We start from the raw sequence: 14,737 nt of genomic DNA, 5'->3' as shown, positions 1-14,737 counted from the left end.
CGCTGCCAGCACACGTCATGCATGTATTATGTTTCTGTTTCTGTATTTATCAGACGCTTTTATCCAAAGCGACTTACAAATGAAGATATAACAGCTTTATAAAAAGCTAACAATAAGCTCCATAGAAGGAACCCAGGAGTCCGACTCTGTCAGAGGGGACAGAGTAGAGATAGGGTGCAGGCATAGAAGGAAGAGCAGAAAGATAAAGAGCAGAGATAGAGGGGGGAGGGAAGTACAAGGTAAGTGCTGGGATAGGAGATGCTCTCTGAAGAGCTGGGTTTTCAGGAGCTTCTTGAAGATAGACAGGGACGCCCCTGTTCTGGTAGCGCTCGGTAGGTCATTCCACCATCGTGGGACGACACATGAACAGAGTTTGGATTGTCTTAGGCGTGGTGTAGGAGCTGCTAGACGACAATCCTGGGACCAACGGAGGGACCCAGTTGGGACAGAAGCCTTTGGTAGAGCATTCAAGTAGATGGAGCCGTTCCATTAAGCTCTTTGTAGCTAACATCAGGGACTTGAATCTGATGCGGGCGGCTAAGGGCAGCCAGAGGAGTTCAATGAACAGAGGGGGGACGTGTTCTTTTAGGCTGAAATTATATTACGTCCCTGTGTCAGCGGGAAATGGTCCGACGGTCAAGGACAACATCATCGGTCGTTTTTACACTTTATAAACTTATAATCTGCACATCGGTCTGCATCACCCATCTCAGACTGAAGAACAGGCTCACTGGGGCAGAAGCAGAAGCATTAATGATGATTAACACGATTCAGTCGCTCAGTACGAGCTCGGTACAATCTTCGCCCCATTCAGAGTGAATGGATCCACCTGGATTCACACCGAACACAAAGCAAGTGATAGAAGTGGCCAGTTACCATTAATTTCCAATGTAGGAGAACGAAGAGGCGCGGCTAAAGTGAACGTGGCGGTGAGTGATGCGGAGGGGGCTTAATGCCCCAATGAATGCTCGGCGCTCCCCACGGTAAATTTAAAATGGCGGTTTCCGTGACAGCTTTTGGAACACATAAAGCGCACCGGATTATATGGCGCACGGCCGATTTTGTGAAAATTTAAGGCTTTTAGGTGCGCCTTCTGGTGCGGAAAATACGGTAGTTAAAGTGTCACATGACCTCCGCATTGAGAGGAATCAGATGAGGTGGCATCTGGTTAGGATGCCTCCTGGACGCCTCCCTGGGGAGGTGTTCTGGGCCCGTCCCACTGGGAGGAGACCCCGGGGAAGACCCAGGACACGGTGGAGAGACTATGTCTCTCGGCTGGCCTGGGAACGCCTCGGATCCCCCGGAAGAGCTGGAGGAAGTGGCCGGGGACAGGGAGGCCTGGGTTTCTCTGTTAAAGCGGCTGCCCCCGCTACCCGACCCCCGGATAAGCGGTAGATAATGGATGGATGGATGGACCTCAGTATATATACACCTATTCTGAAAGGTCCCGGAGTCTGCAACATCCCTAATCATCAGGCACCATGAAGACCAAGGAGCGCTCCAAACAGGCCAGGGACAAAGGTGTGCAGTCAAATCAAGGTGAACAGAGCACTGTTAAATTCATCATCACACCAAGGAAAGATCACGGCTCAGAGAGGGCATCAATCAGAGACGTACCAAAGAGACTAAAGGTAACCCTGAAAGAGCTGGAAACAGAGGAGACTGGTGCATCTGTCCATAAGCTGTACACTCCACAGAGCTGAAAGGTACTGAAGTGAGACCAGAAAAAAGCCACTTCTCACAGAAAAGTTCATCAAAAGGCACGTGGGAGATTCCCCAAACATCTGGACAGAAGTCAGAGAAGACTAAACTGAAACTTTCTGGCCATCAAGGGAAGCCACTTCTTATCACCCGAAGAACAGCACCGCCACAGTGAAGCATTGTGGTGGCAGCACCATCTGTAGCAGTGTCTGTTTTATACGATGGACAAAACTATAAATAAACATAAAAATATCTCTCGCCTATCAAATAACAGTTTTAACAACAAAAAAACACCAGATAAATGAAACCTTTTCATTTTAGTCACTTGTTCCAGCAGCTTTACAAGTTGATGTAATTTGATTTTATGTAATTATGTAATTGTAGACAGACGTACGTTTTTATTCATACGTAAACAACGTAAATTCAGCCCCAGTTTTACGTTTCAAGGCCAGTAAACAAACTAGCTGCTTGTCCAAAGGCCCGAGCAGCTCAGAAACGTGAGTAATGGCATTAGATGGGAGAACATTGAATACAAGGCGCTTCAGAAATAATACAACGATGCTCCTTTTGTCTCACAGTGAACCAATCAGAATCTGGCATTTCAATCACAGAACTCTTTCAGATCAATATTTCAAAGTTGCCAAGTATTACAACTGTACTAAATTTACAGTTATGAAGGAGAAAAAGGAGAAAAGGGATTAGAAGAAGTGATGCAACCAGCATAGCAAATGCAATACAAGATTTGTCTACCAAGATAAAATGTATGTTCTGCAATGAAAGTCTCATTTTATTTCTGTGTTTCAGTGTTTGATGATTCCCTTTGTTCACAACAACACATTTTAAACTGCAAAAACAACAGCAGTACTTAAAAAACGTCAAGTTTCACATAATTGTAGACACAGAATACACAGAATGAGAGCTTCGTTTGTATAATACAAATTTAAGTTTTGCTTTATCTACTTATTTTCTGTTTGAATAAACTGCAAACACTGGTTTCCAGACAGCAGAAAGAGGTTAAACTTGACAACTTGACATTCAATTAATTTCTTAAGGCGCCTTTAAAAGCTTAACAATAACAATGGATGACGAAAACGCCAGAAAAAATCCTCGTAACATATATGTTCTGTTTTCAACACAAGCCTGAACAGCTGCAGCCTCATTGACAAACATCATAGCAGTGGGTCTTAATTTCACAAATAACCAGCTTTTCAGAGGTAGTTAAATGGGTAAATAAATATGAATCGTAATAATCCCCAACGCATCATCAAATGAAAGGAGCAAAAGAAATAAACTTAGCTTGCACAGCCCAGATATCCTGCTCAATCAGAACTGAAAGCCAGCGAGAAGAAAAGGGTTTTGAGCGGTGTTTTAAAATGATTAAGTGTCTGAGGCTGCTCCACAGATAAAAGGCCGCCACCAAAAAGGATCTGTAATTGCTGTTTTTGAGTCCCCGTCTACAAATGTCCAGGAGCAGCAGTGGCTACTGACCAAGACCGGCATACAAAACAATTACAGCCATCTCAGTTAGAGGTAATGCATTAATCTCTCAAAGTCATGTGGAGGCACATTTACATTTATTTAAATAGGCTTGTCTTGAAAACCAAGTCAAAAATCAGGAGTATAAAAGGCCAAGAGCAGAGGTGTAACCATCTAAAGGTTGAACTGTCTAAATAAAATGATTTCCTTTTTGTTTATGTTCAGTTTGATGAAGCTTGTCTCCACCCATGATTGTACATCACTAAGATATAGTTCAACAGAGTATGAATGTAACCACGGCTGTTAGTTAGCCAGACTGCTCTGTAGATCATCTGCAAAACGATAAAAGAAAGTCATACTTTTTAAAACTGAACCCACAAGGAGACATATAATGAGAAAAGAACGGGGCCCAATAATGAGCCTTGGGGTACTCCAAAAGTGATTAGGGCCTCAGAAGAGGAATACTGGCCTAAATTGTCAGAGATAAACTCTCATCTGACAAATAAGACCAATTAAGGTTTGTACATTTAATGCCTGCACACAAGTCCAGATGTGATAAAGTCGCAGGTTTTATACAACAACAGCAAGCAGATTTTTCAATATGAGCTGTCAAAGCAGCATGACATGTATGAAAACTGAGATTCTGTAAGAACTTTGGCTTTATATTACACTCAATCTAATGTCCAATGTCACATCCACGCTGTGGCTCTCTGATACCGGCATAAATATATCTGAATTTCATTATTATCACAAATTTAATACCTTATAACGCCATAACGCCACCTTCGAAGACACTTCTCAGCCGAGGTAATTTGCTCACAACCAGCTGATGGAAAATTGGCGAGTTTGCATTATCTTTTAGCTGAATTTTCCAAGTCTGCTTGACAGTTATATAGAAAAACAGCTTGTGTCAGAGCTGACTGACTGTCACAGAATTATAAATCTAGCAAAATTAAGGTTGCAATAAACCTATGATGCTACACTTCTGTGTAGAAGATCGTGTTATACAATCTTTTTACACTAAAAGTAGCATGTTTAAACAGTTTAACAGAACTACACCCACTAAAACAACTCTGTTCAACATGTCCCCATCAACAGTAGCAGCATATTAGATCTTTGAGCACTGAAAGACACAAGATACACACAGAAGTGGACTTACATCCAGTAACTACCACAAAGTCCTGAGGAACAAGCCTGTAATTTATAAAAGGGATGGCATTATATAGTAGGCCGCGTTGGATCATAGTTTCCAAAGATAATTTACTAGAACTAGTTTATCATTTTTGATTGGACCACAGATGTTAGCCAGCGGAAAAATGACATTTCTACACAGGCACTCTACTGGGACCACTTCATCCACACGCCCCCCTGCAGCACAGTTTATTCACTCCGTGCTCTGTGACAGTCGGCTAACTTCACACAGAGTTTGCTGCTGATAGTTTTGTGCAACATGGCAGGATATTTATCAGATTTAGACGACGTGAACAACGACTTTGTGTGAGATGGACGTTCTTACCGGAGTGAATAAACTGTGCTGCAGGGGGGCGTGTGGATGAAGTGGTCCCAGTAGAGTGCCTGTGTAGAAATCCCTCCGTTAGCTCTCCTATAGCTGCAAGTAGCCACATAAGAGCAGCTATGAGCTAACGGAGCTATAGCACACGTTCATTCATTCATTCTTCTTAAAGTATTGGTGAAATAAAGACAGATAATGCCTTATTTAGAGGCTGCATCCTCTAAGCCCCATTCACTCTGTTATATGGATCTCCAGTTATCTAAATATCTTCTGAAGGACGCCGACTTTCGCCAAACTGTTCTCGGTGAGTAGATGAACGTATTTCATGCCAGAAATAAGGTCCAGGTTTAAAAATACCGGAGTTCCCCTTTAACTGCAATCAAATGCATTTAAAATGAACTCCCTCTGTGGTGCGTGAGATTTAGCGACCTAGCTGTTGCTAGCACAGCAGTTTTAACCTCTGGACAATAACAGCTGCCTATATGTTGATGACACAAATTTTGATGTTAAAAAAAGTCAGTGAGCACTGCAGAAGAAGTGAATCCACTTCCTGTTCCTGTGAAAAGAGTTATTAATTTATTTAGGGCAGATCTAGTTTTAGATAGTCGGTCTGAGATTACGGCCTACACACTCACTGCTGATGTTACATAACACACACGCGCATACAGGATGATACAGTGATGCTGGAGGAAACAGGAACAGGAAATAAAAAGAGGGAACGAAAAGGAAAGTGAGGGGAGAAGAGAAGGTAGTTTGTGAGGAGATGATTGAATAAAGAGATGAATGACAGAGCAGTGAAAGGAGGATGGGAAAGGACATGAATGGAGGAGGAAAAAGTGTGTAAAAGGAACAGAAGGCAAGAATAGAAGGAGTGAAAATGAACACAAAGGACAGGATACAGAAAAGAGAGGAGGGGACAGAATGATGGTAAAGAGGTAAAAACGGGAATGAGAGAAGGAAGAAGAAAGGAGAGGTGGAGGAAAGAAGGAGAATAGGGAAGAAGGGAGGGAACAGAAAAGGAAAGGAAGGAAGGAGAAAAGGGAAAAAAGGAAATAAAATAAGGACGGGGGAAGCAACAAGGAGAGAAAGGAAGGAAAGGCAGAGATGAGGAAAGCAAAAGTAGAAGCTGGAATGAAAGAAAGAAGAGATGAAAGAGGGATAGTTAGGGAAGAGAAGGAAAGAAATGAAGAGATCAGGAAAAGAAAGAAAGAAAGAAAGAAAGAGGGACAGTTAGGGAAGAGAAGGAAAGAAATGAAGAGATCAGGAAAAGAAAGAAAGAAAGAGGGACAGTTAGAGAAGAGAAGGAAAGAAATGAAGAGATGAGGAAAAGAAAGAAAGAAAGAAAGAGGGACAGTTAGAGAAGAGAAGGAAAGAAATGAAGAGATGAGGAAAAGAAAGAAAGAAAGAGGGACAGTTAGGGAAGAGAAGGAAAGAAATTAAGCGATGAGGAAAAGAAAGAAAGAAAGAGCGACAGTTAGAGAAGAGAAGGAAAGAAATGAAGAGATGAGGGAAAGAAAGAAAGAAAGAAAGAGGGACAGTTAGGGAAGAGAAGATGAAAAAGATGTTAGAAAAAAGTCAAGTGTGGACAAAATGTAATGATGACTTTTGAAGTTAAAGAGCGGCAGCAGCTAACTCACACACACCTACGCACACACCTGCACGCCAACACACAAACATCCCTGAAAGATTTCCAGACATGCAACCCTGCAACACACACACATTAAACACACACTGCGCTGCAGAGACTCACCCAGAAGCTCAGCGCCTCGTTCTCCATGATGATACAAACTGAAAAGAAACGACTGATGGGGAGAAACAGAGAGGAGGAGAGGAGGATGATGGGAGATGGGGGGAAACAAGAGGAAGAGGAGGAGGATCTGGAGACGAAGAGGGAGAGAGGAGAAGAAGAAGAAGAGGGAGAGGCAGGACGAGTGGAGGGCTGGTAGGTTCAGCCCACACACTGCCAGCATGACACACTCAGTGTATGCCAGTGTGTGTGTGTGTGTGTGAGTGTGCATGTGTGAGTGCGCACGTTGTCTCCCACTCCAATGCGTGGGTTAGAAAACACACCTCTCTCCCTCTCCTCTCGCTTGTTCGATGTGAGCATGAGCGAGAAAAGAGAGGGGCAAGCGGCGTGGGTGTGGAGGAGCGGCCCCGTCACCATGGAAACGATGCAATCGCCAAAAAAAAAAGGCAAAAAAAAAGGACGAGATTCAGGATTCAGCATCCAGCCATCATCATCATCATCAACTACAGCAGCCAATGAGCTCTGCTCAAAGACACGTTTTTATTCATATGTTGAAATCAAACAAATTCAAAGACTTTTTTTTTTCCTCGACCAATCGCTGTCCACGTGGCCGCGGTCACGTGACACCGGGGTGTTCTCCACATGCAGACCTTTCACCTGTCACTCAGCCGGGGAGGCTGAAGCCTCACTGCAGCGATGAGGCTGCATACTGTACAACTCCTGCATTCATGTCCTCTGTGCTCCTGAGGAAGCGGCCGCATTTAGAACCACATACCAGCAGATAAGAGATGAAACGGCTGCTTTTAAAATCACAACATACAGCGCTGTGCAGCAGTCTTCCCCCACTCCTCATTTCTTCATGCATTTCCAGGAAAACAGGAAACAGTTACAGTGATTTATTGAAACACTGATGTAAATACAGTAAATCAGGCAGAAACGGAGCTTTCTGTCATTTCTTTAAGGAGTCTTCAGGAATAGTTCTCCAGGCTTCTTGAAGGACATCCCAAAGCTCTTCTTTGGATGTGGGCTGCCTTTTGTTCCGTTCTCTGTCAGATGATCCCACACTGCTTCAATAATGTTGAGGTCCGGGCTCTGGGGAGGATTCATCCCTCCATAAGACCTGTTGCCACTGATTTTCAGTCCACTTCTTGTGTCATTTGGCACAGCTCAGCCTTTTCTCCCTGTTTCCCTTCCTTAAGAACGGCTTCTTGACAGCCACCCTTCCATGGAGACCATTTCTGATGAGGCTTGGGCCAACAGTAGATGGATCAGCTGAAGGTCCAGATGCATCTCTCAGGTCCTGTCAGGTCACAGCTGGATTTTTTCCTCTTTCTTAAGGACATCACTTTCAGATCCTGTTCATCTGCTGTAGATAGTTTTTTAGGCCTGACACTTCTTCTTTTGTCCTCCACTTGTCCAGTTTCCTCAAATGTTTTAAGGACACACTGCACACCATGCTGAGATATGCCAAGTTTTCAGCTAATAGCTCTTTGGGAATCACCTTGTTGCTGCAGAAATCCTATTTTCTGTCTGTCAAACTGTGTTTTCTTTGCTGTTTTTCATAGATGCAACTAAAGAAATGGGAACAAATGATGTGTCTTTGTGACAAAGTGCCTAAAGATCCAGTTTAAAATGGCTTCTTTGCTAAGTTGTCTGTTCTGTGTCGACACAACACTGGTTCATCCCTTGAGTTAGGAGCCTTTTTTATGCCTGAATGGTTCATAGGTCAGAGTTAAGTGGCTGAACAAAGAAAAAACACATGAAAATGCTCAGGTACAAGGACTGAAGATGAAACTCTGAAAGATGTTCAGAGAGCTGGAGAACTATTGCTCAAGACCAAAGCAAAACCATCAAATGAAGGTGTTGAAGAAAACTGATGTTAATGAAAGCTGCTGCACATTATCCTGAGAGGAAAATGAAAGAATCAAATAGCATCACAGTCCATCCACTGATGGAGATATTTGTTTCAAGGTCATTTGGGCCCCAAAGACATGAGGATTCATCCTCTGGGGACCACGAAGAACATGCTGAGATATTTTACTGGATATATGGCACTATTTCAAGGTGCTGTTGGGGCTGGACTAAGGCCAAGACAACGCTACAACGAGGAAGTACAGAGAAAGAGACAAGAATAAACATCAGACTGGATTTTACTGCTGCAGAGAGCTGAGAGAAAAAAAAACAGGAAGAACATTACAACAGCAGCGTGTTCATCCATGTTATGTTATTTATTACAATTTATTAGCACCTCAGTTCTGTTTCAGACCAACACGGAAATAAGTTCTTCTCAGGTCAGTTTTAACTAATTTCACACCCACATCTTGGAGGTTTTCTGGTACGATAAACGGCTCTGTGTGCACATGTATCGGTTAGTTTTTACTACAGCGGCATTACACCCCACACCTGTAGGTGGCGCCAAAGAGCAAAAAAGGAAACTGCTTTCCTGTATCCTGGAATGTGCTGCACTGAGCTGGCTGCAAGCTGCAGAGGCTCCACCAGCTCATGAGTGTATTTTCTGTTTTTTGGGATTCATATTGAGCAATTTTTTCTACAAATAAGTGATTTTTGAGATTTGTTTTCTGCTTGAGTAGATTCTCATATGTTTTTACACTTTTCCACATCTGTTTGATGACTTATTGCACCATCGCAAGAGTCGCTTACCTACGGGAGCACTTCATTGAGCTTTCCAACTAAAGGCCCAAAGAGGAAACACCGTGGATGAGCAGGAGCCAGACAGAGAAACAGGAGGAGGAAGACATACAGACCAGGCCTTCCTGCACATATTAGATCACTTGCAAACAAAATGGATGAGCTTGGAGCGCTCAGGAGGACACAGAAAGAGTATGAAGAATGCAGAATTGTGTGTTTCACTGAAACATGGCTGCAGGAGCATAATGTGGGCTTAAATATGAGTTTACGTCCATATTATCTACCAAGACAGCTCACTTGTGTTATTCTGGGAGCTGCTAAAGATTTAATTGTAAGATATTTTCCTAACAGAGCACTTCGCTCCCAAGCTGCAGGTTTACTTGTTGTTCCCAGAGTTTCTAAAAGTAGAATGGGAGGCAGAGCCTTCAGTTATCAGGCCCCTCTCTTGTGGAATAAGCTGCCAGTAAATGTCCGGGAAGCAGACACCCTTTCCACTTTTAAGATTAGGCTTAAAACTTTTCTTTTCGATAAAGCTTATAGTTAGGGATGGCTCAGGTAATCCTGAAACATCCCATAGTTCTGCTGCTATAGGCTTAGACTGCTGGGGGACCTCATCTGTCACACCTTTCCTCACTTTGCTCTCTTTTTCCCGTTTAATTTCAAAATTGATTTTATGTCCATGTGACATTATTGTGGTTATTAACCTATGTTTCCCTGTTCCAACAGATATCCTTTGAATGGCGTTATGGTGTTTTTCCCCCCTCTTTTCTGTCTTTTCTGTCTTCTCAAACCCCAGCTGGTCGAGGCGGATGGCCACCCTTCCTGGTTCTGGTTCTGCCAGAGGTTTCTTCCTGGTTCTGGTTCTGCCAGAGGTTTCTTCCTGTTAAAGGGAGTCGTTCCTTTCCACAGTCCCTCAGGCTCAGGACGGGAGATTGGACTGAAGACACATTTCGGTGCAATCTGTTGGTTTCCTTAGCTAGGATATTAATTTTTTGAATTAGCTCCATATGAATTAATTGGATTATCATTACAATGAATTGAATTCCAATTGGCTTGAATTGGACTATATTACTTAAGTGCCTTGAGATGACAATTGTTGTAATCTGGCGCTATATAAATAAAATTGAATTGAATTGAATTGCTCCGTCTGTGACATCATCAGCTCAGTCTTTACCAGGCTTCAAACGCAACATCCCAACACATTCATAGCAGTTTCTGGAGATTCTGGAGCCTCCCTCTCAGCCACACTTCCAACCTTTCAACAGTTTGTCAACTTCCCCAAGACAGAAAACACAAAGTTAAAGGAGTTATTCTATGTTAACGTAGAAGACCTCCTCTGGGAAAATCAGATATATATATCCCCCCGTTGTTAGGCCTGTCACTGGACAAACTTTGACAGTTTTCTCTCAGGAGACTTACGATGAACTGTGGGGAGCTTTGACTGGAACGCTCTCATATAGAGATGATATCAATGCCTTCACCTACTGTGTGGCGGCACCTTCTGTATGGAGAGTATTATTCCCACATGGACAGTATTGTGCTTCCCCAGTAACAAACCCTGGATCACCAGGGACCTGCAAAAGCTGCTGAACATCAAAAAGAAAGCCTTCGGGGAGGGAGACTGTTCAAAAACAGCTGAAAAAAGAAGAGGAGAGTGCAAGGTGTACAGAAAGTTGGAAAGAAACCTGAAGCAAATTCATGCGAGAGACGAGTTGTCTAGGATGAATAAAATCACAGGCTTTAAAGGGGAACTCCGGTGTTTTTATACCTGGACCTTATTTCTGGCATGAAATACGTTCATCTGCTCACAGAGAACAGTTTGGGGAAAGTCGGCGTCCTTATATTGACCAAAACGACCAGATTAGTCCAGAGCTCAGGTCTCTGCTCTGGCTTCCTGTCGCTCAGAGAATAAACTTTAAAACAGCTCTGTTCCTGTACATCTCTGACATGTTAGAGCCATAAGAACCAGCTGGGACTCTGAGGACCTCAGGGGGGGGTCTCCTGCTGGTGCCCAGAGTCAGGACTGAACAAGGTTTCAGCTTTATGCTCCTAACATCTGGACAATGTTTAAATCCAGGCTGAAAACAGTTTATTTAGCTGTGCATATGACAGCTGAAAGTATTTATCTGCACTCTGAGCTTTTAATTTAATTAATTAAAGATTCTTTTTATGTTTTATGGGATGATTTTATTTGCCTTCTTGTGATTTTATGCAGCTGTAAAGCACTTTGAATTGAGCTCTACAAATAAACTTGCCTTTATCCATTCATATTCAATCATTTTAAGTTAAAACAATGAAACAAACAGCAGCTTTTTCTCAGCGGCTGAGCTTTGGTGGATGTCACAATCAGTGCGAGCAGTTTGAACGTGTTGCCTCTGCTGCATGCGTCTGCACTGTCAGTCTCAGTATAATGCATGCAAAACAAAAAGCTCTTCTGACAAGACGCTTTTTGTGAGCCATCACACTTGATGGATGAATCAGCCGCAGCAGATAAACCCGTAATCTCGCTTCCCTCCTCTATAGATCTGCTGCAAATATCGTTTGTAGATGAAAGAAAATGACAGTGAACCCAAAATCTGTTTATTCCTGAATGAAAAGGGGAAGACAACAGGCAGAGCAGATGGAGCTTAAATGTTCTCAATGAGACAACTGGTTTGTCATACAGTTACATAAGGAGGCTGAGAAAGCTCTGCAGCTTATGTTAGCTCAGACTGCAGCATATTTTTTTGGGATACGATGGCAGCTGTGTCAGAGCTTTTGTGCCTTGGCTGAAAGAAATAACAGGCTGCAGGTTGGTCACCTTTCAGAAAATGCACGATAACATCAGGGGGGAGGAGCCGGAGGCTGACACACAGCTAAACACTAACTAACAGGTACAGACTACTGATCAGCCTTAAAGAGGGGATAATGTGCGTTTTAGGCTTGGTTTTTTGTGTGTTTTATAGCTTTGGATGCATGAGAAAGGTCCATAAAGTCCACACCAGAGGGAGTCGCTCTCCTCCAGTAAAGAAGCTGCTGATTCGTCTGAAACACCTCTTTTGTAGTCCAAGCGTGTCTTGCTGCTCCTTACATACACGAAACAATTACATAATGCCTGCCTTGTGGCTAATTTGGCACATCTTAAACACAGAGTGAGCAACTGTTTACACTCATCTCTGACCAATCAGAGCAGACTGGGCCTTTCAGGAGGGGGTTTTAAAGAAACAGGAGCTGAAGCAGAGCTTTCAGAGAGAAGATGTTGCTCCATTGTACAGTTTTAGGAGTAAAAACACAAGAAAGAGGCACAAAATGACCAGCCATAGATACAAAATCACCTTAAAAGGATGAAAGACTTTCAAAAACAGATGGAAACTATCGGTTAGGATGCTGTGGAGCTGGAACGACTACTGCTGGAAAGGAAAGGAAAGGAAAGGAAAGGAAAGGAAAGGAAAGGAAAGGAAAGGAAAGGAAAGGAAAGGAAAGGAAAGGAAAGGAAAGGAAAGGAAAGGAAAGGAAAGGAAAGGAAAGGAAAGGAAAGGAAAGGAAAGGAAAGGAAAGGAAAGGAAAAGCGGTTTGCATTTGGCAGCTGATTGAGATAAGTTGAGGAGGAAAAGTCTTGGATGGAGAGCTGGAACAAAATGGAGAAAGAGGAGGAGGTCGTGCAAATAATTTCTCTCCTTTGATCATCAGGGGAAGTGTGACATCACTGGTGGATAAAATGGACGCGCTTTGACCCCTGACGAGGCTGCAGATGGTATATCAGGAGGGGATTTTTATTTTAAATCCTGGACCTGGCAGCAGGAACAACTCTAACAGCTCTCTGCTCAGCTTTAAGACTATCCGGGCAGACAGAGACTGCAGACAGAGACTGCAGACAGAGCGCTAACAGTAAAGGAGGAGGATCACAGAGCTGGTTAACAACAGATGGTGGAATCCTGGACGTGTCTCTGCAGCCCAGATGTTGAACTGCTGGCTGTGAGTTTCTGTCCATGTTGTCTGCTGAGAGCTCACCTGAGTTACCTGCTGACGCTGTGTGTGACATCATCAGCTGAGTTGTTGCTAAGCTACAGAAACAACAGCCCAAGCCACTGATGGAGACCTCTGAAGGTTTCAAACACACCAAAGACAATGAAAAAGATATGAAAAACACTTACGCAGGGGTGTAAAACCATCCCAGAGATCCAACACAACAGACCACATAAACCCCCACAATATTACATACATTCAGATCCAAAAAATGACTAATTCTACTTCTAGTAGCGCATCTCTTTCAGTCCAAATATCTTCCTCCTGTGGGATGGAAGTTTGTTCTCAGAACCCTAGTCTTTAATATTAGATGTTTAGTCCGATTCAACGAGAGAACACGGAGAAATCTTTCACTTTGAAAAGGATGTACTGCCACGTAAAGCTTAAAGAAATAAGGAGCCATGCTAACCAGGAGGCTGGGACACAGATTTAAAAACACTGACACGCATCGGCTTTTAGTTTCCTTTAGAAGCTGCACTAAAGTTCCAACTTTGCAGGCTTAAAGAAACAGTTTTACAGTGACGGTAACCAGCTGTGGTCCTGACTGTTGCAGATATACAACGACCTCTGTTGGCTGTGGTCCTGAGCAGAGAAAACACGGCTGTAGCGAGCGTTTCCGTGGGTTACACCTTGAAACGGCCCGATAACGGCGCCACAGACAGGCAGCAGATAGAAAATCCTGTTCGTAATTCCACTGTTCTTCACCTCTCAGGGGATTTTGAAACCCTCTGCTGAAAATCTGCATTTTGGGATTTACATTTTAATTTCAGGCTGAACATGCAGTCAACCGACCGTCGGGTTACCACGGCAACCAGCCCAAGGTAGGAGATCATAAACCCGTGTGTACCTGAGGTGAGTCCGAGGCGATGCCAGGCTGCAGCTGCTCAAACTGAGGAATTCATGCTCACCTGACAAAGGATCTTATCCTCAGGATTAACCTCCTCATTTAAAGACAATCAGTCAACTTTGGAGCTGGAATGACCATCAACTGATTACTTTGAACCAAAAACTATAAGCAGGAAGTGGGGTAAGAATCCATCAGAGTGCTGTATATAAGAAACTGGCCTAAAATACCTCAAAACAGCTTTATGCACAAAAAATACATTAAAAGATTATTTCATCAGACGAACAGCTTTTAAATGGCGACTAAAGCACAGAATTTACTGCACCTGAACACAATGCTTTGCTATAGTGGATTTGAGTTGTTTTAAAAGTTTTAAAAGCTTCCCGATGACACATTCTTTAAGACTAAAACTCTTGGATGCTACTTTTTTGATTAATATCATATTTACCTTCATCTTTTAATCTCAAATCTCAAAAAGACTTCAGGCAAACAGAAAATGATCTTTTTGGGTTTTAAAAGTAGCTGGTGAGACAAAAACATTGAAACAGAGAAATCTATACTCTGAACAATCAATATCTAACAAAAGGACCTGATCATCAGATCATCTTAATGATGAAACGTATTAGGAAGTGTGAATTAGCTTCAGTATTGGCTGCCGAACTGACGGTTTTGGCCCTGGACCCATACACACCACATGAGAAATCTACTGGTATTACTGTCTGGTGCAAAGCTGACCTTTGACCTGTGCAAGTTGAATCCAATCACACTGATATTGGTGCTTTTTGATCGCAGAGATCGTTTA

The 14,737-nt window shown here is 43.0% G+C and overlaps 1 protein-coding gene across 1 annotated transcript in view; it reads right to left on the bottom strand.

Moving 5' to 3' along the window:
• The window catches only part of shank3b (SH3 and multiple ankyrin repeat domains 3b), an 80,781-nt gene extending 74,101 nt beyond the window's left edge, over positions 1 to 6,680 (bottom strand). Inside the window, exon 1 of the mRNA XM_072377905.1 lies at positions 6,441 to 6,680. The gene's annotated coding sequence lies outside the window, so the exon portion shown is untranslated. The remainder of the gene's footprint in view (positions 1 to 6,440) is intronic.
• Positions 6,681 to 14,737: the final 8,057 nt, after the last annotated feature.

This window comes from Leuresthes tenuis, unplaced genomic scaffold (genome assembly GCF_036924035.1).
Source record: "Leuresthes tenuis unplaced genomic scaffold, fLeuTen1.0.hap1 SCAF_23, whole genome shotgun sequence".
NCBI lineage: Eukaryota > Metazoa > Chordata > Actinopteri > Atheriniformes > Atherinopsidae > Leuresthes > Leuresthes tenuis.
The sequence above is the reverse complement of the archived record's forward strand: the minus strand, read 5'-3'. Positions and strand labels throughout refer to the sequence as shown.